The following is a 9,483-nucleotide window of genomic DNA, read 5'->3' as shown; positions in this document are numbered from 1 at the left end:
CTATCTAACACGAATCACTTTTCAAATATTAATTAGTATCGTTGACCACCCTCTCTTCCGGGAGGAGGTCAACGACAACTTTTGATCGAATAACTTCGACCCCCCTTCTGTAACAATCCCTTCTTTCTATCAGGCCAGCGGTATGGTGGCATTCGAATAGGAAAATTACATAATGTAAGGCTATCAGCATGCACAAAATATGTTTTAAGTGGTTTTCGAGGATATCGAGTTTAAATATTTAGTCCGTTTTTTGCAAAATTTGATTGGTTGCAGATTATAATTTGATATTCGGCTGTGAATGATACAGTTTCTTAAAGTGAACATTAGAAATTATGATATCTGAAAAATTTAAGATATATTTTCAATTATTGTCTATTTGACCATTGAAAGTGTGCCATTTCGTACCATCCGAGTATCGCGATAAACATGACAACGATAGACTAAAATACCAAACTCTTTATATGGTTTTCGTTTTAATGTTTATTATATTATAGTATTTAATTTACATTTAAAATGTTATCGTACGTAAGTATTTATTACACCAAGTGCCCAATCTAACACATGTTAAAAATTCTTTATTCCTCTACTGTACAGAATTTAAAGAATTTTTAAAATGTGTTAGATTGGGCACTTGGTGTGATAAACTCTTACGTAATAGAACCTTTGTAAATACAAATCAAATACTATAATATAACGAAAGAGATAGAAGTGCTAAATAATCGAATAATCTTAATTTTTGCTGTTGTTATTTTTTATCGGAACAACGCCGGGCTTATCCGTTAGTTAATAAATAAATTAAAAAACGTTTTTTTCTTTATTTTAATATTGTTCGACTATACGTTTTCATTTTAAAATCATTTTTTGGACTACTTTTTATTTTTATTTTTCTTAAATGATTCTACAAATTTTGATATGTGATATAAACGAAAAATATTTATATATTAATTAGTCGACTCATTTTCTCTTGAGAAATTTCGATATAACTTTTGTACAATTTTGTAATTCAACACGATAAAAATAATCTTAATTATAAGACAGTTATTTTTTTCCAAATTGTATGTTTAAATCGTTCTTTTAACATCTTTCTCAAAAATAATATTAATGTTTAAATTTATTGGGCCAATCAATAGAAAAAATGGTGATTTTAATAAAGGAAACGATAAAAAATTTTTAGTTTGTCCTATGTTGGTCTATTGTTTTCTCGTCCAGTTGGCCGCGTTAACTCGGTGGACTATGGGAAATTTCTAAGGTTTTTCGGGGTGGTCTGTCCGAAAGACCGTGTCCCCCGAAAGTGGGACGCAAGTGGGAAAGTGGGAAAAGTGGGATATCTTAGGGCACACATTCAACTGGGCGATGGTCAATTGAATTATCGCTAAGTGAATATCTAGGCGACAAAATAATAGATAAACAATTAGACAATTTTTGTCGTTTTCTTTATTAAAATCGCCATTCTTTCCTGATATAATACCCGGCAAATTTTAACAATTTTTGAGAAGGGAGTTAAAAGAACGATCTAAACATAAATTTTGATAAATCTCGTTTATAATTAAGTTTATTTTTATTTATTTATTTTTGTATAGAATTACAAATTGTGTAGGCGTTATATTGTAATTTCCCATGCAAAAATAAGTCATCTAGTTAATAAATATTTTCGTTTATATCATATATTAAAATTTGTAAATTGTTTAAGAACGATATGGTTTTAAAAAGTGATCCGAAAAATGTTTAATATCTGTCACCCAGTACCCCCTTTTTAGTGCCCACAGGCGGACAGTTAAATATTATATACAATTGAACCTGTCTATCTCGAATCTCAAGAGAACAAGAAAAAGTCGATGTAGACAGGTTTCGAGATATAAAGGTTCCTCCACAGTAAACAGCAATAGGTTTAATTGGAGGCATAGTATTTTACTAATACATCACAATAGCAAGAACAGTACATACCTTAACAGAAATAGTTTGTCTATAGTTTCTAATGCCTGATTTTCTTCAACCAACAAGATGCAAGCCAAACTTGTAGCCTTAGCCCACCAGTGGCCGAATGGATAAAACCACTTAACGCTGGTCTTGGGTTCGCGTCTGGCCACGTTGAGTTTTCCGGGAATTTTCTTCATGTTTTTTACATCTAAATAGGGGCCAGTTTTTCATAGAAATCCTTCCGGGAGGCATCGCCCAAAAATCCTGTTGCAGTAAACAAATAAACCGAGTCAAACTCGTAGCCAATTAGAGAAAAAACAGAGTTAATTGCCACAATGTATTTAATTGAAAGATATGTTTCTCGACTACAAAAAAATGCTATCAAAAAGTTGGAGCTTTGAAATTATCTATAATTTCTTCAGTTTATAATTTGAGATAGAGATGTTTCAAGAAAAAATTATTTTAGAAAAACATGGAAAATACATTGAATTTAGGCTTAAAATGCAAGGGAAAAAATAAAGGGGTGTTTGAAATTACGACCGCTGAATTAATTTATTTCATCAAAAAAAAAAAAAAAAAAAAAAAAAAAAAATGCGGACTATTGAAGTAATATTAAAGGTGTAAATTAGAAAATAGTAGTTATTGACGAACGGTTCTTATGAAAATTATACTCAGCACAAAATAAATGATATTTCACTCAATTAACTTATTATTGAAACATCAAGTTTTGCATATAAACACCAAAGGCGGCATGGCGGAAGTGAAATTAAAAATTATGTTAAAAAAAAACAAAAAAGGAACTTGAAATATTTCCAAATTTTTATTACCAATAATTAATTCGCAAACGACTTAAAAAAAACAGATGCAATCCTTTTCTTACACCTGAAGACATCTTCTATAAAACTTTTCTCGTATTAGATTTAAAAAAAAAGGATGTAATCCTTATTTTTCGTGTTTTGGAAATTTACTAATCCAGAGAATTCGCATTGCATCATACTGGAATCAGTTACATTTTACTCGGCTGTTATATATAACAAAGGGAAAGTATGGTGATGGGTCAAAAGATGACCCTCAAGATTTTTACATTTCTGGGTTGTAAAACCCGATTTTTTTACAACGCAAAAAATTTAGGATTTTTTTCTGTATCTATGGATGTTAGCGTATATGGAGTACGATTTTGTTTACCGATTTTGAAGCTTAACACTTGTGTCTTTTGTCGAAAATTTGAAATTTTGCAGAGAGGTTTGTGCATTATTGTCCGGGCTGCAAGTACAGAATTTTTCGAGTTCCATTGCAGTAATCGATGTATATACACGCTTAGTATAGGGTGGCCATGTACTCGCTTTTCCCTCCAGCCAGATGGCTCTTGTAAAGCTTCCTCGCGTTAGTCTTTCGGTTCGTTTGTGCGCAGATGTGAGGCGATGTCCAGATGCTGTTTTTCCCAGTAGCTGTTTGCAGATCTTCGTGTATAATGGTATTAACTGTGAACTGAGATATACCCAGATGTTTTGCTATGGTCCTCTGGGCTAGGTGGATTTTCTTTTCTAATCATTTCCTTATCTTATCCTTACTCCGAGATTTGCGAGCACAAGGAAAGATTGGGCGTAACTCACCAGAAGCACGCGCTTGTCGCTTTTTCATTTTGTTACCAAGAACTTTGATAACTGTAGACTGGAAAACTTCAATTCCATTCTTCTTTAGGGCTTTTGAAACAGAGCGGAATGAAAGACCTCCTTCGAAAAGAAGCTAGATGCGCACTTCAACTTCGCTCCGCTATATTTTTAATACTTTTCAAAGTATTTAAACATATTATAAGTTAAATTTAACTTCTGTGGAAGAGCTATCTGCAAAGAATTTTTTTTAAATTTTTTCTGCCCTGAGGACACTAAGATGATCTTTTTAGCAAGCCCATTATAAATTCTGTCATACCCATATAAAGAACTTTTTATATTTTTAAATAAACATGTTTATATCCGTGTAAATTATTTCGTATTATTTTAAACAGAAATTGTTACATAAGTTTTATATTTTTATTACCTAAATGACCTTAAAAATCTCGCTGAATAATTAACAAGATAGGTAATTTAGATAATTAAATTTAATAGTTAAACTAAAAATAAAATCAATTTTCGTTAATCAGCATGCCAAAGCATATTTAGCACTATATTTACTTATAAAAAATTGAATCGCCAGAATATAGAATATATATATACTTGGTTTTGTTTATTGTTGTTAATAGAAAAAATGATTTCCTTACGGTTTGTCTCGCTTCTGTGTTTGGTTCTATTGATAGGAACTAACGCGAAACGTTTTCAGAAAAGAGAAAGTAACACTCCTAATATTGAAGATACTGAAGTTTATGATGACCAAGAATTTACTGATGAATACGATGACCAAGATTATACTGATGAATACGATGACCAAGATTATACTGATGAATACGATGACCAAGATTATACTGATGAAACGATGACCAAGATTATACTGATGAATATGAAGACCAATTTGTAACTGATAAGGAAGAAACAGAAACAACAGATACAGACACTGAATCGTTCACGGAATGGACAACAGAATGGTTGACAGATTCGACTGAAGCACCAGAGAAAGCCGCAGTTTCAACGGAAGAACCAGAAATAGCCAACATTCCTTCGGATGAAAAACCAGGACCTTACGTGGCTGGTAAACATTTTTTTTTTTTTTCTAAATTTAAACAATTTTTCAATTGAAAAAAGAAAAAAAATTATTTTCTTCTTTAATTTTACGCAGCAATAATTTATCATCATTTTAATGTAGATTTTGCTGAAAAATATATTTTTTTAGACAGATGACTATTCAAATAATTACTTCTTCACGTCTCAATGATTATAAATTCTTACATATTTCCGAAATTTATTTACATAATTATTTAGATACTTGTTAGTTATCTATTAAATACTTTTGTGAGAAACTACCGTACTTTACGGCATATAAGACACATCTCTATTTAAGCATAGATTATTTAGAAAAAGTATTAAGTGCATCTAAACCATCCAGCTCCTGTGCCACTCGCCCAAATTTTTTAAAAACCGTTTTCGGGTTTTAAAAAATTAAAAATAGAATGCACACTTACTAGGAAAAAAAGGGAGTTTAAAAGAAGTCATTTATAATTAATATTTACCATTAAAATATTGTACACGAATACATATAAAACATGCATTAGGTGTAACAAAGAATAATAATGATGATGATAATAATAATATGTTTAACTATGTAGTTAATGGTTCGGCTTTTTGTCGATATAGACCATGACGGTATATACGCTTCCGCCATTTGCGTCGTAGATTCAGAACCGTACAAAAGTTTTATAGCCTTGAAAGTGTAAATTCTAAATTTAAAAAAATGTTAAATAAAAGGAACAAAGAAACAGACTTTATTTATTATATTAATAATAATACTATATTAAGAACTTTATTTATAGAATTTTCTTTTACATTTTGTGTAAAAATTCTATTATTTTGTAAAAGTTTTCCTTGTTATCTTCTCTCAGTAATAGACATTATTATTTCGGTTTCTTGAAGGGGACAGGACAACGTAGAGTTGACAGTGAGAAAATTCCGACTGGTCAAGAAAAACTCCGACGTGGTCGTGGTCTCCGGTCGTGCCTGCCCTGAGACTTTCTAATAGTTACGGCAAACGCCGGAATAATGGGAAACTGTCAAAGTTTTAATATAAATAGTAAATTTATATCTTTAGGGGACATGTAGACTGGGGCACTTGGGGCACGTATTCTCTTTTCGTCTCGCTTGCCCTTTTTCCGAGAGGGCCCCAAACAACGTAAAATTCGAGCCTATTTTGCAAATATAAAGAAACTAACGAACGATATTTGTCTATTGATCCATGCAAATCCCATTCCTTGTTTTAAAGGCCAAGTTAGCCCCCTGTGCAACCAGCGAAACTTTGTGGGAACGCTGATCCGACGTTGAATCATAGAGTTTGAAGTTCCTTGCATAATGTACGATGCTTTCTTTTTATAGCTTGTCACTTCCTTTTTCGTAGTCTGCGGGAGCCGCTGCTAGGGGCTATATCAATACATGATATATTCACAATATCACCACGATTAGAGTCAGATAGTATTTCATCTGTAATTAAATGTCACTGAAAACATATTACTATAATACATTTGATAAAAAAAATTTTGTCCCATTGCAAAGACTTTTTTCTTGGACACAAATTCCTTATCAGTATTATAACTATTCCTCCACATCAATATTAATTGATGTGGAGGAATAGTTATAATACTGATATTGTATGCCTGACATTGTAACTGTATTTAAAAATTCTAGTGGACAGTTTATTACGTCATTGGGGTCACTTACTATAGAATCAGAACCGTAGTAGATATATTTTTTCTTCTGGTAAATGGCTTATCATATCTTGATTAATTTTTAGGCATTCCACTTTTTATAGATGCAAAAATAACTCGTTTTAATTTTTCTTTACTAAATTTTGTGTCAGTGCCAAAACCTGAAGCTGCTGTGATCCCCTGGGATTGGGTGAACGCACGTTAAGCTTGATAAAAAAAAAGCCCTCTTATAAGTTAATGCATACAGGGCAAAAAGATTTGTAAAAAAACTATTTCAAATTAATTTGAGATGGGTAAGTTTACGATGCCAACTTATAAGTACAGTGAACAGAAAACTCTAATTAAATAATTTTTAATTAATATTTAACCATATACAGGGTGCAAACATTAACATTTGCACCAGGCTACATTTTCTATATGGCTTTGCACATTTGGCCATGCAGAGAAGTCTCACGCAGTTTCCTTCATCCATTTTTGACAATGTCCAGCCATTTCTCCTTTAAGTATTTTAATCATACGTTTTATACTAATTTTGAGACGTTCTACGACTTTGTAATTAAATTGTGTATTTATCTTTCATACGAGCCGAAACAGGATTTGGCGTAATTTTTTTAAAACTCTTTCCGCACTGTGGATACTAAAAGGGTCGCTTTAAACAAGCTCATTATGGGTTCTGCCAAGCCCACAGTGGGACGATCGGATGATGAGGGCGGGTTCTGACGGTCCGACATATCCGGACGGACCACCATCCAAAAAATTCCTGGGCTTTTTCGACCCGTCTGGATTCGATCTCGGGTCCCCAGAACAGTAGGATGCCACTTGAACGCTCGGCCATCCGGCCGTTGATTTGCCTCATTAGAAGGAAATGTGGCTGCATGGCGAACTGCTCACTGCCGATTACATATACTATCATGCACAACATGCACGGTATTTAGATAATACATAGCAGAAACAGGATGTAGACTTTGTCTACACCCCTATATGTATTGTACATAAAGTGTTTAATCATTAATTTCAGTCAGTGAACAATACAAGCAAACTGTTCTTATAAAAAATTAGTATATTAATAGACAACTTCGTAAAATAATAATAGTCTTTCTATCTAAAATTATAAAATATTTAAAAGTAAAAATATTTATAACTATATATCCGTTTAGATTTCGAGGGATATGTAATAGATGTCCTTTACGCTATTGAAAATAAAACTGGGAGTAATGTGAGTTGGTTTAATTTCTATAATCCTGAATTACATAAAAATGATCCAGAATTCAGTCTAACAGATCTAAAACCTGATGGGTAAGTGTTTCTACTATTTATATACAGTTTCTTTTAAGTTTTGAATATAAAATACATTTATTAGTACGTTTAATGTTTCGATATTTTTAAAATTATAAATAAGAGATAATTGATTTTAATTAAAGTTAAGTATATGACAAATGAAATTTCAATAAATAAATATGCGCTAATTGGCAGGAAGAAGCCTGTTAAAGTTCCTTTCTTTACAATGATCGAAATTACAAATATAACCGATTATCTGAATGGAGAAGTTTGGGTAGGTAGAACCGATTATTTACATAACGATGGAGAAAGACCTCGCAGTTATTCCATAAAAGCGTCCATATATCAACCATCTATCAATGATATAATTGAGGAAAAGACGCTGTGGTGGAGTTGGTTCTTCCCATCATCATACTCTAGCCTTAAAGACGTATTGTCTGAATGGAATGAGCTTTTTGGAAAACGACCAACATTTGATTACATGATCACCGGTTCTTACAAAACTGAATTAGACCCGTTTGAAACTTTCAAACTTCAATGGAACATAATTACTAAGACAAAAATAATAGATTATAAAATAGCGGTCTATTTTACGGGATCTTTGGTTGTTGCTTTGCAAAACGGAGAGGATGTATATCCAGTGGAAATTCCTTTAACTCAGTTAGCTAATGACGATTTCGAAGCTGTTAAAATTGCTGGTTTACAGGGGCTAAGGTACATTGCCGAAGGCCATGTAAAACATAACTATGGATTTTCCGCTGTACCAGATGTTGACAGATTATCATATAAAGTCGAAACTAAATTTTCTACCGGTACCTTAAAAGTTCATGATATTATTAATGAGTGATTAAAAATATACCGGTACAAACGCGTTTAGTTTTATGTAATATAATTATTGTTTATTCAAGGATTTATGAGTGTGTACGATTAAATTTAATTTAAATCGAGATAAAATAGTGTAATGTTTGAATAAACCAATAAATATATAATCTTTCTCAGAAATGTTTATTCAATGACTAATAAAACTATTACAAATGTATGTTAAGAAGATATAAGCTATCGGTGTATCTACCTTAGAATTATTCATTGTTATACGGATAACTGTGAGAAAATTTAGTTTATAACACGTATTTGAAAATAAAGAATAATAATAAACATTATTGAAATGTCCAGATTATTCGTAATAATTCTTTAAATAAATGTTCCAAATTTTCCCTGAATAATGTAATTTTCTTTTGAAAAATAACTTTATCGAAATAATAAAAATATATGTATTATAAAATAATTTGGTTGAAATAAAATTAATTTCGGATATTAACGTAAATTACAGTAATATAGATCAGTCCTAGTGTCAACATACATAATATAAAAGTATTCTTTCTGACGTTAAATATATGAATCGTACTGATTTAATGAATCCAGAGAAATAATCAACCGAATCACTTTAAAATGGCGAATGAAGGTGGTAAAATACAGTCAAACCTGTTTTTATGCGCTCTTTTTATGTGCGATTTTTATTTGTGCGATTTTTTTAATGCAAATTTTTAATTTGTGCGGTTTTTTTTGTGCGATTTTTTATTTGTGCGGTATAGTTGGCGACTAGTCTCGTGCTATTCGTCATGTCTCACGTTGACTTATTATAGCTAAATAAACTTATTATAGCATAAATGCACTTATTATAGTAATATTATTGCATGAATATGCGAAAAATGAAATAATTTACTTTTTAAGTCAACAAAACACCACCTGGACAAAAATATGTAAAACAGACGATAGACCAGACGATGCAGTCAAGTGCTGACATCTATTGTTAATAAATTCTATTTCGTACGGTTTTGAGTTATTTTCTATGTGAGACTTTTTTTATGCGGTCCCTGTTGACCACATAAAAAAAATATTTTTTAATTGTGTTGCGAAAACTATTTTTTACAGCCATTCGTGAA

At 31.5% G+C, this 9,483-nt stretch overlaps 1 long non-coding RNA gene across 1 annotated transcript; it reads left to right on the top strand.

The window, feature by feature from the left end:
• The first annotated feature begins 4,486 nt into the window (after positions 1-4,486).
• Positions 4,487-7,987, top strand: LOC136984389 (uncharacterized). The gene is made up of 3 exons (XR_010882184.1): positions 4,487-4,599; positions 7,420-7,562; positions 7,743-7,987. It is a non-coding gene; the product is annotated as an uncharacterized lncRNA (long non-coding RNA).
• Positions 7,988-9,483: the final 1,496 nt, after the last annotated feature.

This window comes from Centruroides vittatus, unplaced genomic scaffold (genome assembly GCF_030686945.1).
Source record: "Centruroides vittatus isolate TY-2023 unplaced genomic scaffold, ASM3068694v2 contig_918, whole genome shotgun sequence".
Lineage (NCBI taxonomy): Eukaryota > Metazoa > Arthropoda > Arachnida > Scorpiones > Buthidae > Centruroides > Centruroides vittatus.
The sequence above is the reverse complement of the archived record's forward strand: the minus strand, read 5'-3'. Positions and strand labels throughout refer to the sequence as shown.